We start from the raw sequence: 19,573 nt of genomic DNA, 5'->3' as shown, positions 1-19,573 counted from the left end.
TCTTTTCTCCTCTTCCCCTTCCTCCTCCTCCTCTCCCCACAAATCTCCCACCACAAAGAAGCTATCTTACCTCTCTGCTCCTCAGTTTCCTTAACCACTATGTGATCTCTGAGGCATCTTCTAGCTCTAACCATGTCTTATTCAAAACAGGACTTAATAATCACTGAAGCATTATCTCTTCCATGTAATCTCTTTGAGAGACAGCATGCTTGTTCTTAAAGTGGGGTCAATTTTCAATATGGTATTTTGTGTTTGTGTGAAAAGAGGACATGGAAAAAAATTAATTACTTAGAGCTATTTCATGAACCAGAGAAGAAAATGTCTAATTATGTAATGGTTAATATTCCTCAAATAGGTCATCAAATAGGATCTCTTCCTAAAATCCAATCTATTGATTTTCTTCCTGCAGTGATATTTAGCCAAGTATACTGTGTGCCAAGCACTAGGGTTACAATGATAAACAAACAAGCAAATAAACAAAAGGTCTCTGACTTCCTAGGACCTGCAATATAGTTGGGAATGTGGTCAGCAAATTAGTAAGTAGCACCAGAAGAATCACACATTGTGCTAGGTACAAAGAAGAAAGCAAACAGGGTTGTAAGCCAGAGGATAGAAGTAGACCCTTTATGTAGGATTTCTTCTCTGAAGAGATGACATTTTAACCTGAGACTTGGGATGAGATGAAGCTCACCAAACAAAAGCCAGGGGAAGGCTTTCTTTAAGAGGGAACAGCAGGTAAAAAGGCTGTGAGATAGCAGAGTACTTGGTATTTCCAAGGAACTGGCAGAAAGCAGGTGAGATTCAGAGTGGGTAACAAGGAGCAAAGGACTGTGAAATGAGTTTGCAAAGAAGTCCAGCCAGCTGCTACAGAGTCTTGGCAGACACAAGAAGGTGTTAAATTTCATTCTACACACAATGGTTATTCAGGCAATTTATTTACATATTTAATACTTGTATTTTTTTCTAAAATGTAATGCATACGCAGAAAGGTACACAAAGCATCAATGCAGAGATTAATTAATTATTATGAGGTATGCCATTGTTAAAAACAAGTGCAAGGCAAGAAATAAACCTTTCCAGCACCCCAGGACCCCCACCCACCCCTTGTCACTCCAAACTGCCTTCCCCTCCCTCCATGGGTAACTGTTATTTTGACTATCGTAGTCCTCATTTTCTTACTTTTCTTTGTACTTTTCTCACCTAAGTATGAATTGATAAACACTATAGCTCAGCTTTCCAGGTTCTTTGTTATCAATTTGTGTCTGGCTTCTTTTGGTAAGTATTACCGATACAAGTTCAACATAATTTTGGGAATCCATCCATGTTGTTACATGAAGCTGTAACTTATTCATTTTTATGGCTCTACAGTGTTCCATTGCATGCCTATCCCTCCATTTAATGTTTGTATTCATTCTACTGTGGGTGCACCTTGGGTTGTTTTTTGGGGTCTATTGTGAACATTGCTGATATGAATATCATTGTCCGTGTCTCTGCTGCATGCATACACTCATTCTTGATGGTCTGCCTTTAGGAATAGAACTGTGGCACATCTTCAACTTTAATAGTCAACTTCTTCTTTTCAAAGTCATTCTACCAATTAAAACTTGCGCTAACAGTGTGAGGTCTCAGTGCTCCACAACCTCACCACCAATTGGTATTGTTATTCTTTTCAATTTTAGCTTTTACGTGAGTGCTTTCATTTTTAAAAAGGATTATTATGGATGTTCTGTAATGGAAAAAAGTAAAGCAGGAATACAAGGCAGGTTCTGAAGATGGAACTAACAGGATTTACCAATAGACTGAATATAGAGAGCTAAGAAAAGGGAAATGTCAAGTATGACTTTCTTATTTCTGGCTTTAATAATCGGGTGATGATGGTGCTACTTTCTGAGACAGAGAAGACTGGAAACCTTGGAACCAAATAGAGCTGGAGGAGGGAATCATCAGTTTATTTGGACGTGTTATATGAGAAATGCCCATTAGATTTCCACTTGATGCCAAATGGGTGTTTCAATATATGGGTCTGGAGCTCAGAGCAGAGGTCACCAGGAGATACGCATTTTTACTATTTGGGGAATTATATTATTTGTGGAGAAATCTAGATAAGCAAGACAGTCCAAAACTCAGCCTTGAGAATTCTAACATTTTAGAGATGTTCTGGAAAGAGAAAAGACAGAAAGAAGCAGCAAGTTAGGAAGTAAGGCAAAGGCAAAGATGTAGTGTTAAAAAAAAAAAAAAAGAAAGAATTTCAGAGAAAGATTAGTAAACTGCACCAAATGTTGTCAATGTGTTAAAAAAAATACTGTCCTATTGATTTATGGATTTATGATTTATGTCCTGAGGATTTGTCTACACAGAGGTTGTTGATTGGGAGAAGATTGGTCTTAGTGCCCTAGTAGGAAGATAAGCAGGATTGTAATCCTGCTTGAAAAAAAACTTCAGAAAATGAAGACACTCTATAAAATGTTTTCAAGTTGTCTGAATAGAAAGGGGAGCAGAAAAATGGGTCAGATGCTAAAGGAAGGAGAGGGTGAAGGCAAGTTTTTATAAAGATGAAAATTACTAGAACAGTTTATGTCCTTGTAATGACTTAGTAATGACAGATAAATTGAAGATGCAGGAAAAAAAAGAAGAAAAAAAAAGGAGCAACATTATGGTGAAGGGTAGAGGTGATGCAGGTCCAGAGCAAAAATGGAAGAACTGCCTTTGAGAAAAGCAAGGGCACATCTTCTCCTGTGCCTGATTAAACATGATGAGAATTGATGCAGACCGCAGGTAGATGTGGGAGAGGATCATAGAGAATGTTCCTGAGGGCTTACATTTTCTGAATAAAGTGTGAGTTTTTCAGGTGGTAGAGAGGAGATAGTGACTATAAGCTTCATGAAAAAGGAAAAAAACAGAAAGAAAGAAAAGAAGAACTTACCTTTACCGGGAAAGTATAATCGGATTAAAAGCTGTGACCCTATGTATTGTATAAGCATAATTTAAAATAGAGACCAGTCACAAAGGTTGATTTTCTCTAGCAATGTCAGTGATTAATGTGTTTGTAGGAATGTGGCCAGCTAGGTTAGCTGCAAGTTACAGAAAAACTGATGCACGGTGGGTTAAACAAATAGGGAATTCTTTTTTTCTCTTACATAATAAAAAGACTGGAGATAATGTAGTTGCTGGTATTGATTCAGCTGCTGCATTATGTCATCAGGGATGCAGGCTGTTTCTTTCTTCGCTGCCATGTTCAGCATGTTGGCTTTTATCCTTATTACATCAGCAATCATAGCAAGAAAAAGAAGAAAGGGCCTTCACCAGCCTCAGTAATTTTCTTTCAGGAAAACAAAGGATTTCCAAGAAACATCCACTAGACTTCTACTCACATGTCAGTGGCTAGACCTGTGGCATGTGGTCAAGGGAGCCTCCCAGGGAACTGGGAAGAGTGAGTATCTAGCCATACACTGTTACCCTGAATGAAACCACGGTTCTATTAGTTAGGAAGAATGGGAGAATGTATACATGTTACATGAAGAACTATGGCTGCCACACCTGAAGATGGTAGACGTTTGAGTTCAACCACATTGGAGAATGCTACGTTAATTTAATAGAGGAAGAAAGAGAGAAAGGATTGATGATATCTTCAAGAGAGAGATATTATCTGTGCTAAAAGAATAAAACTGGCTACCACAAAGGGTACTGAAAATAAAAATAAACCATATTCTGACTTTTAAGAGCAATTTGCAAAGAAAAATTTAAAGAATTTTTACTTAATGCCTCTACTTTTGACAAAAATATATTTACTTGCACTTGTGATTTCTAGTATTTGCTTGTTTTTAAACAATAAATCTCCCAGAACATATTTTTATCTAAAACAAAATAAAGATCAATCCAGCCAATTACAGAGGTAGGCTAATTTTTAACTGCATTCATTCTTAAATATTAAAATATTTGCCACCATGCTGTGATTTGTTTTAATTAGTCAGAATGAAATATGGTACTTATCTGTCTCCAAATTGCCACTTTCCTTTTGGTGACTTGGACTGTTTTTATGACTAAGGGTGGAGTTTTGCATATCAAATAACAGTAAAGTTCTAAACTCCATCTAGACTAAAACAATACAACCCGTAGACAAGAAAAGCGTTTAATTAAAAAGTAATTTAAAAAAAGAATAGCACTTGATTGTGCTATTCTACTATATTGATCGACTGGAACAATCAATTGTTTAGAACCATCCAAAACAGGCATATATTCTTACCTGTGTCATTCACAACAATGGCGTCACCTAAGCAAACTCTGAGATGCTCTTCAATATCCTGTGAGTCTATTTCTGGTTGACCTATTATGATGATGACTATATCATGTATACTTTGCTGCTGAAGTGGTTTTCAGCAACAGAAGCTCACATGCAAATTGTCGCCCCTCAGAGCTTGATTGCAGGGTAATACAAACCCAGTCTGATACACACAAAAAAAGTGGTAAAGAAATTCTAAGTTTTAGATAAATGATGATAGTTTGTTATCTTTAGTACCCTCATTCCAAAAGGGTAGCTATGACTGCCCTAGAAGAATAAATCCATCTTTCCACAGCCTGGACCTACAGTTGGTGTAATAATAATAGTGATAATGATGAAAGCTAATATGTATCAAGAGTTTGCTCTGTGCCAGGTACTTTATTAGGGGCATTACGTGCCTTGTCTCATCCAATCCTCACTACAATCTTTTAAGGTTCATACGAGAATCACCCTATTCTACAGAGGGAGCTGCGGCTGGTATACATTTAGTAACATTCCTAAAATGACATAACTTCAACCAGATAAAGACAAGATTAGAAGTCAGGCGATAAGATTTTAGAACCTAGGGTTTCAGTCATAATTTTGTCCCCCTCCTCAATGTACAGGAAGAAGTCACACCTCAGGATCATTTTCCTAATTGACATATGTCAAAAAATATATTAAATTGGGGTTCACTCAACTCCAAACCCCAATTCCCAAACTCCCAATTATCCAACCAGAAGAGAATTAAAAACTTCCTGAATGACTTATTTGTCTACGTTGATAAAGTCAGCCAGTAATTGTCAGATTCCTATTTCTCTGCAATCTGAGAAATACACTCTCAGGAGAAATTTGTTCAAGGAAGAGAGAAAACATCGATGACAACAAAAATCTTGCTGAACCTTAAATTTACATAGATTTATAAATTTAACATATGCAGCATCTCATCACAGAACTAACTTAATTCCAAGGGGAAAATGCTAGAATTCCAAGTTATTTGCAACTTCTTGATAATCATATCCTCCTTTTAATTTTTCCAACTTCTCTATTTGTATTTCTGTGGGTGCTGTGCATTTTCTCCCTCTAAGGGGAAAGGACACAAAAATAATATCACAGAGCTCTCACATAGTCATAAAGTGATAAGTGCCACTAGTAAACCTTAGCGCTTGCTTCATAATATTGGATTGAATAGCCAAACGTAAGGGAGAAACTTGCCAAAACCTACTGCATTCTAAACTATTATCCAAGATCTCACGATAAACCACACACAAGCTGAAATTGTTTCATTTCCTATTATTTATCTTAACAATGTTGTGATATAAGTATGGCAGTACGGGGCTTCCCTGGTGGCACAGTGGTTGAGAGTCCACCTGCTGATGGAGGGGACACGGGTTCATGCCCCGGTCTGGGAAGATCCCACATGCCGCGGAGCGGCTGGGCCCGCGAGCCACGGCCGCTGAGCCTGCGCGTCCAGAGCCTGTGCTCCACAATAGAAGAGGCCACAACAGTGAGAGGCTCGCGTACCACAAAAAAAAAAAAAAAAAAAAAAAAAGTATGGCAGTATGAAATACACAGAAAGCCCCAATGTAAATAGCGCCATTTTTAAGAAAAATAGTAATCCAGTCCTGACCTAGTTCACCAATTCGTATGCAGTCTGAAACAGCCAAATCATATCAATGAATTTTTTAAAAAAAAAACAGAAAACAGTACTTTCCATCATGAAAAACACTCTCACTTCGCTAATTGCCAAAAATCAGTGAACTTGCCATTTAGTAGAATATCTATTATGTAGATTCATAAATGGCAAATTGAGTACCACACAACGAAACACAAACAAGGTAATTTAAATTACAAGTTATATGTGTATAAACAAACACGATTTTTGTTTATTCAAAGTTTCTTAAGTGTTTTAGAAAGGTGGTGGACTTGGTGCCCTAAAGCAGCCACACATATGTCATATTAAAAAGGACAGTCTGTTCTTCTGTAATACCTGCTTCTGCGATGTAAATTAGCTCATATGCAAATAGTAAATACAGGATGATGTCAGCATAACATTCATAGCACGGTTGCAACTTAAACCAAAGCAACGGCACAGGGCAAGTTGCAGAGGGGTACGAAATGACGCCCATTCACTGCACTTGATTGACCTTGGGGGTCTGTCTTGGAAATGATTTTTGCATAATTCTTTCCAGTCTTTATGCATTTCTTTATCTATGAATTTAATTTTGCAGGTTCAATCCACCTTAGACTCTTTGTTAATGAGATTTCTTTGCTTTTTTGAAAGACACAAAATCCTATACTTACTATAATATTTCTTTATTCAGAAGTAACATCTTTGTGCTCATATTTGGTTTTTCTAGGATTAGCATTGTTTCTACTGTTGTTCTGATTACATACTTGCATGGTTTGAGTGCTTTGCCTAACCTTATTTTCCCCATAAATTCCATTATTTTTACCAAGTAATTCTTTGAAATTTTTGGGGAGCAACAGAGCAGTATCTATGAACAATATGTATTGCATATAGATCATATAAAGACTCTCATGAGATATTTGTCTTCTCTTTAATTCAAGGATGTGAGCACCTTTCATAATAATTAGTTTATCTTAGCACTGTAAAGTATGTAATTTCCCTTTTTATGTTAGATTTCTGTGAGAAATCGGGACTTACCCTCCTAGCAAGTGCATGGGATTTGATAATAGGCGTTATTTTTTTTTTTTTTTTTTTTGCGGTACGCGGGCCTCTTACTGCTGTGGCCTCTCCCATCGCGGAGCACAGGCTCCGGACACGCAGGCTCAGCAGCCATGGCTCATGGGCCCAGCCGCTCCGCGGCATGTGGGATCCTCCTGGACCGGGGCACGAACCCGCGTCCCCTGCACCAGCAGGCGGACTCCCAACCACCGTGCCACCAGGGAAGCCCGATAATAGGCATTTTTGAATTAATCTCATTACTGAGTCCACTTCTTTTGTGTTGATGATAGTGGGTGTTGTTATTTCACCTTTTTTCTTGTATTCCTTTTATAATCCTTCTGCCTTACATATATACTTCTAAGCTGCCACTAATATTTTCTAAAGAAAGGAGAGAGGTTTTATGCATACATACACACACATATTTATATATACACACTCACATATACATAAACACACATGCAAATAGATATACTCTATTTAAAATTACTTGGTTATTTAAACGGATTTTGAATGTAAGTAGTGAGGAGGAGTCATTTGGAATTAAACAGAAAAGACCAATTGATTACCTGCCTCTTTCCAACTTTTCCACTGTTGTTTTGGAATTGTGGAAAGAATGTCTCTATCACCCCACCAGGACGCCATTTGTCACACTGGAATAGAACCAACATTTCCTACAAGGTATTCTGGATTCATTAAGAAGTTAGTGCATTCTCTCAAAGTCCCTAACTTACGCCCAGCATATATTAACAAACTGAGGAAATCTGAGTCAGCAAGTCTTAAACTTGATATATATACAAACAAGAGCAAAGAACTGGAGGCACAGAGTGTTCTGGTTGTAAAAAGTAAGATATTACCAAGACGTATGGTAAAAGAGCTGAAGGAACTTACAGTGTATCAGTTACACAAAAGCCCCAAATTCAAACCAGACAAAGATTGGGTCACTTTGATTAACATGGGATAAGACTGTCAGTTTCACATATTTCACCCATTCATTGAACAACTATTTAGTGCATGCTCTAATAATGTATGCGCTACTCGATTGTGCTTCACATAGACTCTCTTTTCCAGGAGCTGCACCAATCCCCTACGTGCTATGAGTTTGAGCTGTTTACTCCCTCCAAAGGCAGCTCAACTAGTGAAATTTCTGGCATCTTTCCACCCTCAATTCTTTTTGCCCCAGAGTAGGTACAGGGACATCTGAGCGGTAAATTTAGGCAGAGTAATTTTTTATCTTCAACTCTTCCTCTGGGGAGCAAGCTGCATGCCCTAAGGGAGAAGCCTTCTGTTCTGCTTTTCCAGAGGCAGCTCTGCCCACTGGGGATGGGAGAAGGGGTAATCGTGATCTAATAGAGTGTTACCTGCAACAGGCAGGGTTTAATCTATGCAGCTTTAGAAATCAGAATCAATAAATCTTCATTACTAACCTTAGTAACTTAATTAACCTTCTTAACTCAAGCCAAGTCCTCCAACCTGGGCTCAGTAGGAATCAATGATATTTTGACCACCATCTACACTGCATCATTTCATCAGTTTATTCTCAATTTGTTCCTAACTTAGATGGACAAGGGTGTGCTCTTTCTTGCACATTAGCCAGAAATGTGGGCCACATTAGCTTTTAATTCACTTCATAAAAAATCTATAATGGGACTTCCCCAGTGGCACAGTGGTTAAGAATCTGCCTGCCAATGCAGGGAACATGGTTTCAAACCCTGGTCCAGGAAGACACCGCATGCCACGGAGCAACTAAGCCCATGTGCCACAACTACTGAGCCTGCGCTCTAGAGCCTGTGAGCCACAACTACTGAGCCTGTGTGCCACAACTGCTGTAGCCCGCGTGCCTAGAGCCCATGCTCTGCAACAAGAGAAGCCACCGCAATGAGAAGCCTGTACACCACAACAAAGAGTAGCCCCCCACTTGTCGCAACTAGAGAAAGCCCGTGAGTAGCAACAAAGACCCAACGCAGCTAAAAATAAATGAATAATTTTTTTAAATTTATTTAAGATTATCACTTGGAAAAGAGAAATTGTCAAACATGGTAATTCTCTCAGTTGAAAACAAGATAAATAAAGGAGAAGATATTGAGAAGAGTATCAATGATTTCACTTCCATTAAAGCCAGGAAAGTAAAATCAAAATAAATTCTCTTTGTATAATAATATATCTAAAACTATATTAATGTTATGAATATGAATGTTATGAAAATATTGAATAACCTGATTTTCAGTCATTCAATATTTTAACCACTTTAAGGTTTTGGGGAAAAATGGATTAAACAATACATAAAAATGTGTATATGGGTGCTTATTTCTCCTTTTGCCTCAGTCTCCAGTATGGCTTGGTAGGACAATGATTTTTATTTAAATTTTTGATATTGTGCTCATCATTGATATTTTTACATTAATTTTTATTTTTTAAAATATTGCACTACAATGTTTGTTTTCTTAATCACTAAGTATTTGTCCCCTCACCTTAACTTTTGTGCTTGAAGCAAGTGTCTTACTGGGGCACAGAATTTAAGGCATGGGGTGGAGAACTTAAGATGAGTGGGTGGGAGTGAGGAACAAAACTTTAGGGTGGAGTTTCACTTGCCTCACCCTAATCCCAGCCCCACAATTTAGTATCTTCTAGAAATAAGAAGAAAAAGGTGTGAGTACTGTTTAGTGAGCCATTTCAGGAAAAGATGGACGAGTCAGAAAGGTGGGCAAGAACTAGACCATGTAGGTCTCTCAGGCAGGGATAACACAGCAATTTCATTCTAACTGAGATTAGAAATGAATGGCTGGTCCCTTTTCCCCTGCCCACCAACTACCACAGCTCTAAATGTGACTCTAACTTTAAAGTAATCTCTGATTTTAGTAAAATCCATTAAAAAATTAGTGTTTCAGTTTCCCCAGTGCCCAGTGATGGAGCTGACAAAAAATTCTCTAATTTCTTTCACATCTTAAACCTGTATAGTTATCCACACAATCTACCCGTAATGCCACTTTTACCAAGACGCTTGATCTTTTAAAGAGTTGCCTTATATTTGTAAAATTCATATAATTTTGAATACTTAAAACTATGTAGAAAACACAAAAAGATATTAAAAGTCAAAAGAAGGCACCAGACACCAAGGAAGCTAAATACTGGTGAGAGAAGAAAAATCAGAGCAACACTTGGACTATTTTCTCAAATTACAAAAACGATCATGTTAACCTGCCCCAAATTCTGCCTTTTCTGATGGCAGTTCATTTCCTTACCTTTTTTTAGACTGTTTAAAAAATCTTCTCATAAATAATTAATTATTCAGGAAATATAGCTGTAGAGTGATACTTTATTTCATCTATGAAATAGATGAAACAATACACTACTTAATAACCAAGAGATCACTGAAGAAATAAAAGAGGAAATCGAAAAATACCTAAAAAACAAATGACAATGAAAACACGATGACCCAAAACCTATGGGATGTGGCAAACGCAGTTCTAAGAAGGAAGTTTATGGCAATACAATCCTACCGTAAGAAACAAGAAACATCTCAAATAAACAAGCTAACCTTACACCTAAAGCAATTAGAGAAAGAAGAACAAAAAAACCCAAAAGTTAGCAGAAGGAAAGAAATCATAAAGATCAGATCAGAAATAAATGAAAAAGAAATGAAGAAAACGATACCAAGATCAATAAATTTAAAAGCTGGTCCCTTGAGAAGATAAAAAAAATTAATAAACTATTAGCCAGACTCATCAAGAAAAAAAGGGAGAGGACTCAAATCAATGGAATTAGAAATGAAAAAGGAGAAGTAACAACTGACATTGCAGAAATACAAAGGATCATGAGAGATTACTACAAGCAACTCTATGCCAATAAAATGGACAACCTGGAAGAAATGGACAAATTCTTAGAAAAGCACAACCATCAAAGACTGAACCAGGAAGAAATAGAAAATATAAGCAGACTAATCCCAAGCACTGAAATTGAAACTGTGATTACGAATCTGCCAACAAACAAAAGCCCAGGACCAGATGGCTTCACAGGCGAATTCTATCAAATATTTAGAGAAGAGCGAACACCTATCTTTCCCAAACTCTTCCAAAATACAGAAGGAGGAACACTCCCAAACTCATTCTACGAGGCCACCATCACCCTGATACCAAAACCAGAAAAAGATGTCACAAAAAAAGAAAACTATAAGCCAATATCACTGATGAACATAGATGCAAAAATCCTCAACAAAATACTAGTGAACAGAATCCAACAGCACATTAAAAGGATCATATACCATGATAAAGTGGGGTTTCTCCCAGGAATGCAAGGATTCTTCAATATACGCAAATCAATCAATGTGATACACCATATTAACAAATTGAAGAATAAAAACCATATGATCATCTCAATAGATGCAGAAAAAGCTTTCAACAGAATTCAACACCCATTTATGATAAAAACCCTGCAGAAAGTAGGCATAGAGGGAACTTACCTCAACATAATAATGGCCATATATGACAAACTCACAGTCAACATCGTCCTCAATGGTGAAAAACTGAAACCATTTCCACTAAGATCAGGAATAAGACAAGGTTGCCCACTCTCACCACTATTATTCAACATGGTTTTGGAAGTTATAGCCATAGCAATCAGAGAAGAAAAAGAAATAAAAGGAATCCAAATCAGAAAAGAAGAAGTAAAGCTCTCACTGTTTGCAGATGACATTATACTATACATAGAGAATCCTAAAGATGCTACCAGAAAACTACTAGAGCTAATCAATGAATGTGGTAAAGTAGAAGGATACAAAATTAATGCACAGAAATCTCTTGCATTCCTATGTACTAATGAAGAAAAATCTGAAAGTGAAATTAACGAAACACTCCCATTTACCATTGCAACAAAAAGAATAAAATACCTAGGAATAAACCTACCTAAGAGACAAAGACCTGTACGCAGAAAACTATAAGAAACTACTGAAAGAAATTAAAGATGATACAAACAGATGGCGAGATATACCATGTTCTTGGACTGAAGAATCAACATTGTAAAAATTACTATACTACCCAATGCATTCTACAGATTCAATGCAATCCCTATCAATCTACCAAAGGCATTTTTCACAGAAAGAGAACAAAAAATTTCACAATTTGTGTGGAAACACAAAAGACCCTGATTGCCAAAGCAATCTTGAGAAAGGAAAATGGAGCTGGAGAAATCAGCCTCCCTGGCTTCAGACTATACTGCAAAGCTACAGTAATCAAGATATTATGGTACTGGCACAAAAACAGAAATATAGATCAATGGAACAGGATAGAAAGCCAGAGGTAAACCCACACACATATGGTCACTTATTTTTTGATAAAGGAGGCTAGAATATACAATGGAGAAAAGACAGCCTCTTCAATAAGTGGTGCTGGGAAAACTGGACAGCTACATGTAAAAGAATGAAATTAGAACACTGCCTAACACCATACACAAAAATAAACTCCACAATGATTAAAGACCTAAATGTAAGGCCAGACACTTTAAAACTCTCAGAAGAAAACACAGGCAGTACACTCTATGACATAAATCACAGCAAGATCCTTTTTGAACCACCTCCTAGAGAAATGGAAATAAAAACAAAAATAAACAAATGGGACCTTATGAAACTTAAAAGCTTTTGAACAGCAAAGGAAACCATAAACAAGAGGAAAAGACAACCCTCAAAATGGGAGAAAATTTTTGCAAGTGAAGCAACTGACAGAGGATTAATCTCCAAACTTTACAAGCAGCTCATGCAGCTCCATATCAAAAAAACAAATAACCCAATCCAAAAATGGGCAGAAGACCTAAATGGACATTTCTCCAAAGAAGATATACAGACTGCCAACAAACACATGAAAGAATGCTCAACATCATTAATCATTAGAGAAATGCAAGTCAAAAGTACAATGAGATATCATCTTACACTGGTCAGAATGGCACTCATCAGAAAATCTACAAACAATAAATGCTGGAGAGGGTGTGGAGACAAGGGAACCCTCCTGCACTGTTGGTGGGAATGTAAATTGATACAGCCACTATGGAGAACAGTATGGAGGTTCCTTAAAAAACTAAAAATTGAACTACCATACGACCCAGCAATCCCACTACTGGGCATATACCCTGAGAAAACCATAATTCAAAAAGAGTCATGTACCACAATGTTCATTGCAGCTCTGTTTACAATAGCCAGGAGATGGAAGCAACCTAAGTGTCCATCGACAAATGAATGGATAAAGAAGATGTGGCACATATATACAATGGAATGTTATTCAGCCATAAAAAGAAACGAAATTGAGTTATTTGTAGTGAGTTGGATGGACCTAGAGTCTGTCATACAGAGTGAAATAAGCCAGAAAGAGCAAAACAAATACCGTATGCTAACACATATATATGCAATCTAAAAAAAAATGGTTCTGAAGAACCTAAGGCCAGGACAGGAATCAAGATGCAGGCATAGAGAATGGACTTGAGGACACGGGGAGGGGGAAGGGTAAGCTGGGACGAAGTGAGAGAGTGGCATGGACTTATATACACTACCAAATGTAAAATAGTTGGCTAGTGGGAAGCAGCCGCATAGCACAGGGAGATCAGCTCAGTGCTTTGTGACCACCCTAGAGGGGTGGGATAGGGAGGGTGGGAGGGAGATGCAAGAGGGAGGGGATATGGGTATATATATATATATATATATATATATATATATATATATAGCTGATTCACTTTGTTATAAAGCAGAAACTAACACACCATTGTAAAGCAGTTATACTCCAATAAAGGTATTGAAAAAAAAAAGAAATAGATGATAGGAAAAAAGAGTATTGAAGTTTAATTCCTAAAATATTAATATTTTCATGAAGTTAATGAAATACTTATACTATATTCATTCATGTTCTTATCATTTTAAACATCCATGGGATAGAATTTAAACTTTTGCTAATGTCTCTTGGGATCTCAAAATTAAATGCCCACAGGATTAAGCAAGTAAATGAATATACGCTGAATGAAAGAGGCAAGAAGGAGTGGTAGGAACTGTTGCAAAAATGAAGAGTATTCACTTCCTTCTTAAATTGTGCTACTCAAAATTCTTTTACATAAAAGCTAAGAATTTTCTCAAAAAAGGCCTATCTCCCTATTTGTTGGTGTTGACAACTAACGCATTTTCTTACGCTGCACAAGCCAAACAGAACATATCTTTCAGAGTATTTACAATGCTGGCAAAGGTTATCATTCTGAACATGCATATTTGCACTCAGTTTAATCACAGGACTGCTTTTAAAGGGATGCAGAGGTACAAAGAGCTAATTGCTTCTAACAGCTCTGCTCTTCCTACCTCACTCCTATTTACTACATGCTTCTCAATATCTGTTGTAAATTGAAAAACAAGTAAGGGAGCTTGTTAGACAGTGACCTTATTTTTACCAAAATCTTAATTGAATATATTTTGGGTCACAGACAAAGGCTGGCTTCGGAATTTTCACGTGAAGGAAAGTGCATGGCCTTAGTAACTGCAGTTTCCTTCCCCATTCAAAGAGGTGTTTTTACCTCCTGGATATTCATCTCTGCATTGGATGTTCTATTACTATCACCCCAGTTATCCAAGTCAAGGCCACCTTCTCTGTCCTAGCCTTCCCTACCCCCAGCAACCAGAGTGATCTTCTTCAAATAGGCCTCAGTCATATTTCTTAGTTGCAAGATACTAACTTGAGCAGAAAAAGTGATTCGAGGGATGCCGAGGAGCTCACCAGACTGACAGAAAGCCTGGGGAGCCAGGGTGGAGAAATGGAGAAGAAACAAGGGAGGACAAGCCACAGGACCCACTGCCAAGGCCATGCACAGGAGCGGCTACTTGGTTAGGACTACACAGTTGGAAGTAATTCCCTACAGGCCCAGGCCCCCTTCCCCTTCTCCAGGGCAAAAGTTCTGGGAAAGAGCGTGTGACTGGCCAAGTCACGATCCTGTCCACACACCTGTAAATAACATGGATGGAGAGAACAAGGACTCTGCCGGGGGAAGAGGGGAGGTGGTGAGCACTGATCACCAAGACCCACATGATGGAGAATCCCCCCGAATACAGGAAGGTGGATGAGATACCAGGAAGCCAAAACAGGACAAATATTTATTACATCACTTTGCAACATAAAATCTTTCCACGACTTCTTGGGGCTTCCCTGGTGGCACAGTGGTTAAGAATCCACCTGCCAATGCAGGGGACACAGGTTCGAGCCCTGGTCCGGGAAGATCCCACATGCCACAAAGCAACTAAGCCCGTGTGCCACAACTACTGAGCCTGTGCTCTACAGCCCATGAGCCACAACTACTGAAGCCCGCGCGGCTAGAGTTCGTGCTCCACAACAGGAGAAGCCACCACAATGAGAAGCCTGCGCACCACAATGAAGAGTAGCCCCCGCTCACTGCAACTAGAGAAAGGCCACGTGCAGCAACGAAAACCCAACGCAGCCTAAATAAATAAATAAAATTTATTTTAAAAAAAATCTTTCCATGACTTTCCGTGTCTTAAAGAATAAAATCCAAACTCCTAACTAAAACCCTATAAGAATTGATCTCTTCCTACCTCTAGAACCTCTTCTCTCATCCTTGATAAATATTTCCTGGCCATAACAGCCTCTTTAGTTTCTTGAAAATGCTCCTGCTCTTTCCTCTCTCTGGGCCTTTATGCTTGCCTTTCCCTCTGCCTGAAATTATATTACAACTACTGCCCCCTATTCTGATGCCTGGATCCACATTGTTTAGCACTCAGCTTCAGCATCATCAACTTTAGGGAGGGTTTTCCAGACCACACTAATAAAATGCCCACCTTTTGCCACAGCGCTCTCATATATTTCCTTCATATTTCTTACAACAGCCCAGAGATATCCTGGTGCCTGTTTACTTGGTGTTTGCTGCATGTATACTATCTCCATTCCCTAATAGTCCACAAGCTCAGTGAGATGGCAGTGGGCCGTTCCAGTTTTGTTTTTTCTCTAACACATAGTATAGTACTAGGTACAGAAAAGATGATCAGTAGCTATCTGCTGAACACATTAAAAAATGCAGTTTTTCAGAAGACTCATGAGGGGAAATTCGGCATTTATGTAGACCACAAGTTTTAAACTGTGTTCTGCAGACTTGCTCCATGGGTTGCACTGGAAGAGGAAAAATACAGGCAAAGCTTCTTGGACCCCACTCCCACTTCAAAAAGAGCATCTTCATTTTTACATCTTTCACAATTAGGCTTCTAGGCAAGATTTCACTTAAAGGATTTGCATCTAAGTGAAGTTTGACAATGAAGATTTAATTAGAAGAAAGGAAAATTATTAAAGCAGGTTAGTATTAATACTTTGATATTCTGATAAATATTCTCAGTGGTGATGAATAACATTATAGATCATGATTATTCAAACTAACCTGTAAATCTTTTCCAAAAAAAGCTTTATTCTTGGAAAATCCTTACTTATGTTAACCTAAGTTTGAATCTGTTTATAATGTTTCTAGGGATGTTAGTCTTTAGCTCCACTATGTTTTATGACTGCCTGGTAAAGTTTTGTGACTACTAGGAAAAAAATTAATCAAAAATTTATATATTACAGGAACTTCCCTGGTAGCACAGTGGTTAAGAATCCACCTGCCAGTGCAGGGGACATGGGTTCGAGCCCTGGTCCAGGAAGATCCCACATGCTGCAGAGCAACTAAGCCCGTGCACCACAACTACTAAGCCTGCGCTCTAGAGCCCTCGAGCCACAACTACTGAGCCCACGTGCCACAACTACTGAAGCCCGCACGCCTAGAGCCCGTGCTCCACAACAACAAAAGCCACTGTGATGAGAAGCCCGTGCACCACAAAGAAGAGTAGATCCCACTTGCCGCAACTAGAGAAAACCCACGTGCAGCAACAAAGACCCAATGCAGCCATAAATAAATAAATAAATAAACAAAAATTTATTTTTTAAAAAAGAATCCATTAAAAAATTATATATTACAAAGCTACAGTAATTAAACAATACAGTATTGGCACAAAAAAAATACACAGATTGGGCATCCCTGGTGGCGCAGTTGTTGAGAGTCTGCCTGCCGATGCTGGGGACACGGGTTTGTGCCCCAGTCCAGGAAGATCCCACACGCCGCGGAGCGGCTAGGCCCATGAGCCATGGCCACTGAGCCTGCACGTCCAGAGCCTGTGCTCTGCAACGGGAGAGGCCACAACAGTGAGAGGCCCACGTACTGCAAAAAAATAAAAATAAAAAAAACCACACAGATCAATGGAACTAAATAGAGAAATGGAACAGAGAAAGACAAATACCCTATGATCCCTCTTATATATGGAATCTAAAATAATAATAATATGCTCATAGATAGAACAGATTGGTAGTTGCCAGAGGCAGGGGATGAGAAGTGGAAGAAATGGGTGAAGGGGGACAGAATGCTAAAAAATTTTTAATAAATTGGCACTTTCCAACTGAAGGCAGGCTCCATGAGAGCAGGCAACAGATTTAGTTTGTCCACTGTCTCCTGTTTTGGAACAGTGGGTGCCCCATAGAAGGTGGTTCACAAATATTTGATGAGCAAGAGCTTGAAAGGGGTGAAGAGGTTAACCAGGGGTGAGGGGAGCAGTGGTGACCTGGCATAAACCCTCAGAGACCAAGTGAGATAAAGATGGATACCCAAACAGGGAGGGCAACAATGGAAGTTTAGTTACAATACAGAGGGTATTAATCCAATGAATAAGTATATTAAGGATAAGAGCAGCCATTTTTTTCACTGTGGGAGAAAGAGATTACATATATGAAAAGGAGAAAAGTAGACTGAACCATACATATATATGTGTACAGTATATATTCCCTAGCTCTGTCCCCTGAAAGGACCAGGAAGTACTGACAACTCAAAAGCAATCAGCATCTCTAGTGCCCAGAACTTGGTTTCTAAGTAACATTCTCTACTAAAAGGAAGGTAAGTTTCTTGGAGTAAAGGCTGATTCAAGGGTTAGGACAGGAGCAGAACTAGATGGGCCTAGGTCATCTTGTGCCAGAAAGCAAGAAAGTACTCAGAGAACAGTAGAGACATGAAAAAACCAAAACTAAAGACAGCTTGAAAGGGTTCCCAATGGTCAAATCTGGTACAATTTAATTATCAAAATGAATAATCATAACAAGTTATACCCATTAGATAAAACAGGAATCCATGAGATTGCACTGATATAAACAAATGGAAAAATAGAAATCCTGGAAGAATGTCAACTAATAAATGCAGAAAGAATGATGGAATCAATCACCATTTGGCAACCATCACAGTAATAATTTAGCCAAGGAATATCAATGGATATAGAACTAATTAGTCAAAGTTCAATGAGGAATTGGATATTTATGTAGTCTTAATGTACCTCCCCACAAAATACACATTAATTACAAAGGGAAAAGAGCAACTTTTCATTGGAAAAGCTGGGAAGTGATCAAAGTGAATATAAGCAAATTGTAATCATGTACCACTTGATGGGAGATAGTGAGAAGAACACAGTCACCATAACTGTGTTCAGACAAACCAAATATCAGACAAACCCAACTTGAAAGACATTCTAAAAACTGACTCATTTGTAAAGTTCCAAACTGTCAAATCAATGTCATGAAAGTCAAGGAAAGACTTAGGAAATACTCCAGAATGAAGGAGACTAAAGAGACATGAAAATTCAATACAATATGTGATTCTTGGATTGGATTCTTTTGCTATAAATGACATTATTGAAACAATTGAAGAAATGTGAAAAGGGTGTATGAATTAGATGGTGGTAATATGTCAATGTTAATGACTTGAATTTGATGGCTGTATTGCAGTTATGTAGAATAATGTAGGACACACACTACAATATTAGGTGGTGATGGGGCATCATGTCAGCAACTTACTCTCAAACGATTTAGAGGAAAAAAGTTCTTTGTACTAGGCTTTCTGTAAGTGTGAAATTATTTCTAAATAAAAAGAAAGTATATTGATACTGCCCTACATTCTGTGAACAATACAGCCAGTATATTGGTTAATAAAAATCAAGACAAATTAAAGCAATGTAGGGTTGTGCTGACATGGGTCACAAGAGGCTTCCTAACTGACCAGCTGTTTCTCTTTTTGCCTTAAAAATCAACCTGTTGGGCTTTCCTGGTGGCGCAGTGGTTGAGAGTCCGCCTGCTGGTGCAGAGGACGCGGGCTCGTGCCCCGGTGTGGGAAGATCCCACATGCCGCGGAGCGGCTGGGCCCGTGGGCCACTGCCGCTGAGCCTGTGCGTCCGGAGCCTGTGCTCCGCAGCGGGAGAGGCCACAGCGGTGAGAGGCACGCGTACCGCAAAAAAAAAAAAAAAAAAAAAAAAATCAACCTGTCATTTAGCAAATATTTATGGACCATGCCCTTTGCATGACTCACTGTTTCAAAGATGAACCAAATGAGCCTGATTCCTGCTTGCACAGAGCCTGCTTTTTTGTTGGAAAGTTGAACTTTGAACACATTTCTATCAGGGAGTATGGAGACAGAGAGAAAGAGAGAAGAGAGAGAGAGGTTTCCTGGTATTAGAGTCTCTTGAAGTCACACATAATTTTAAATGAAAAAAAGAGGTGTGCTTTCCCTTCTTCTCTAACCACTTCTATTTTCTTATTGTGTCC

The sequence above is a fragment of the Pseudorca crassidens genome, chromosome 15 (genome assembly GCF_039906515.1).
Source record: "Pseudorca crassidens isolate mPseCra1 chromosome 15, mPseCra1.hap1, whole genome shotgun sequence".
Lineage (NCBI taxonomy): Eukaryota > Metazoa > Chordata > Mammalia > Artiodactyla > Delphinidae > Pseudorca > Pseudorca crassidens.
Note: the sequence above shows the minus strand (reverse complement) of the source record.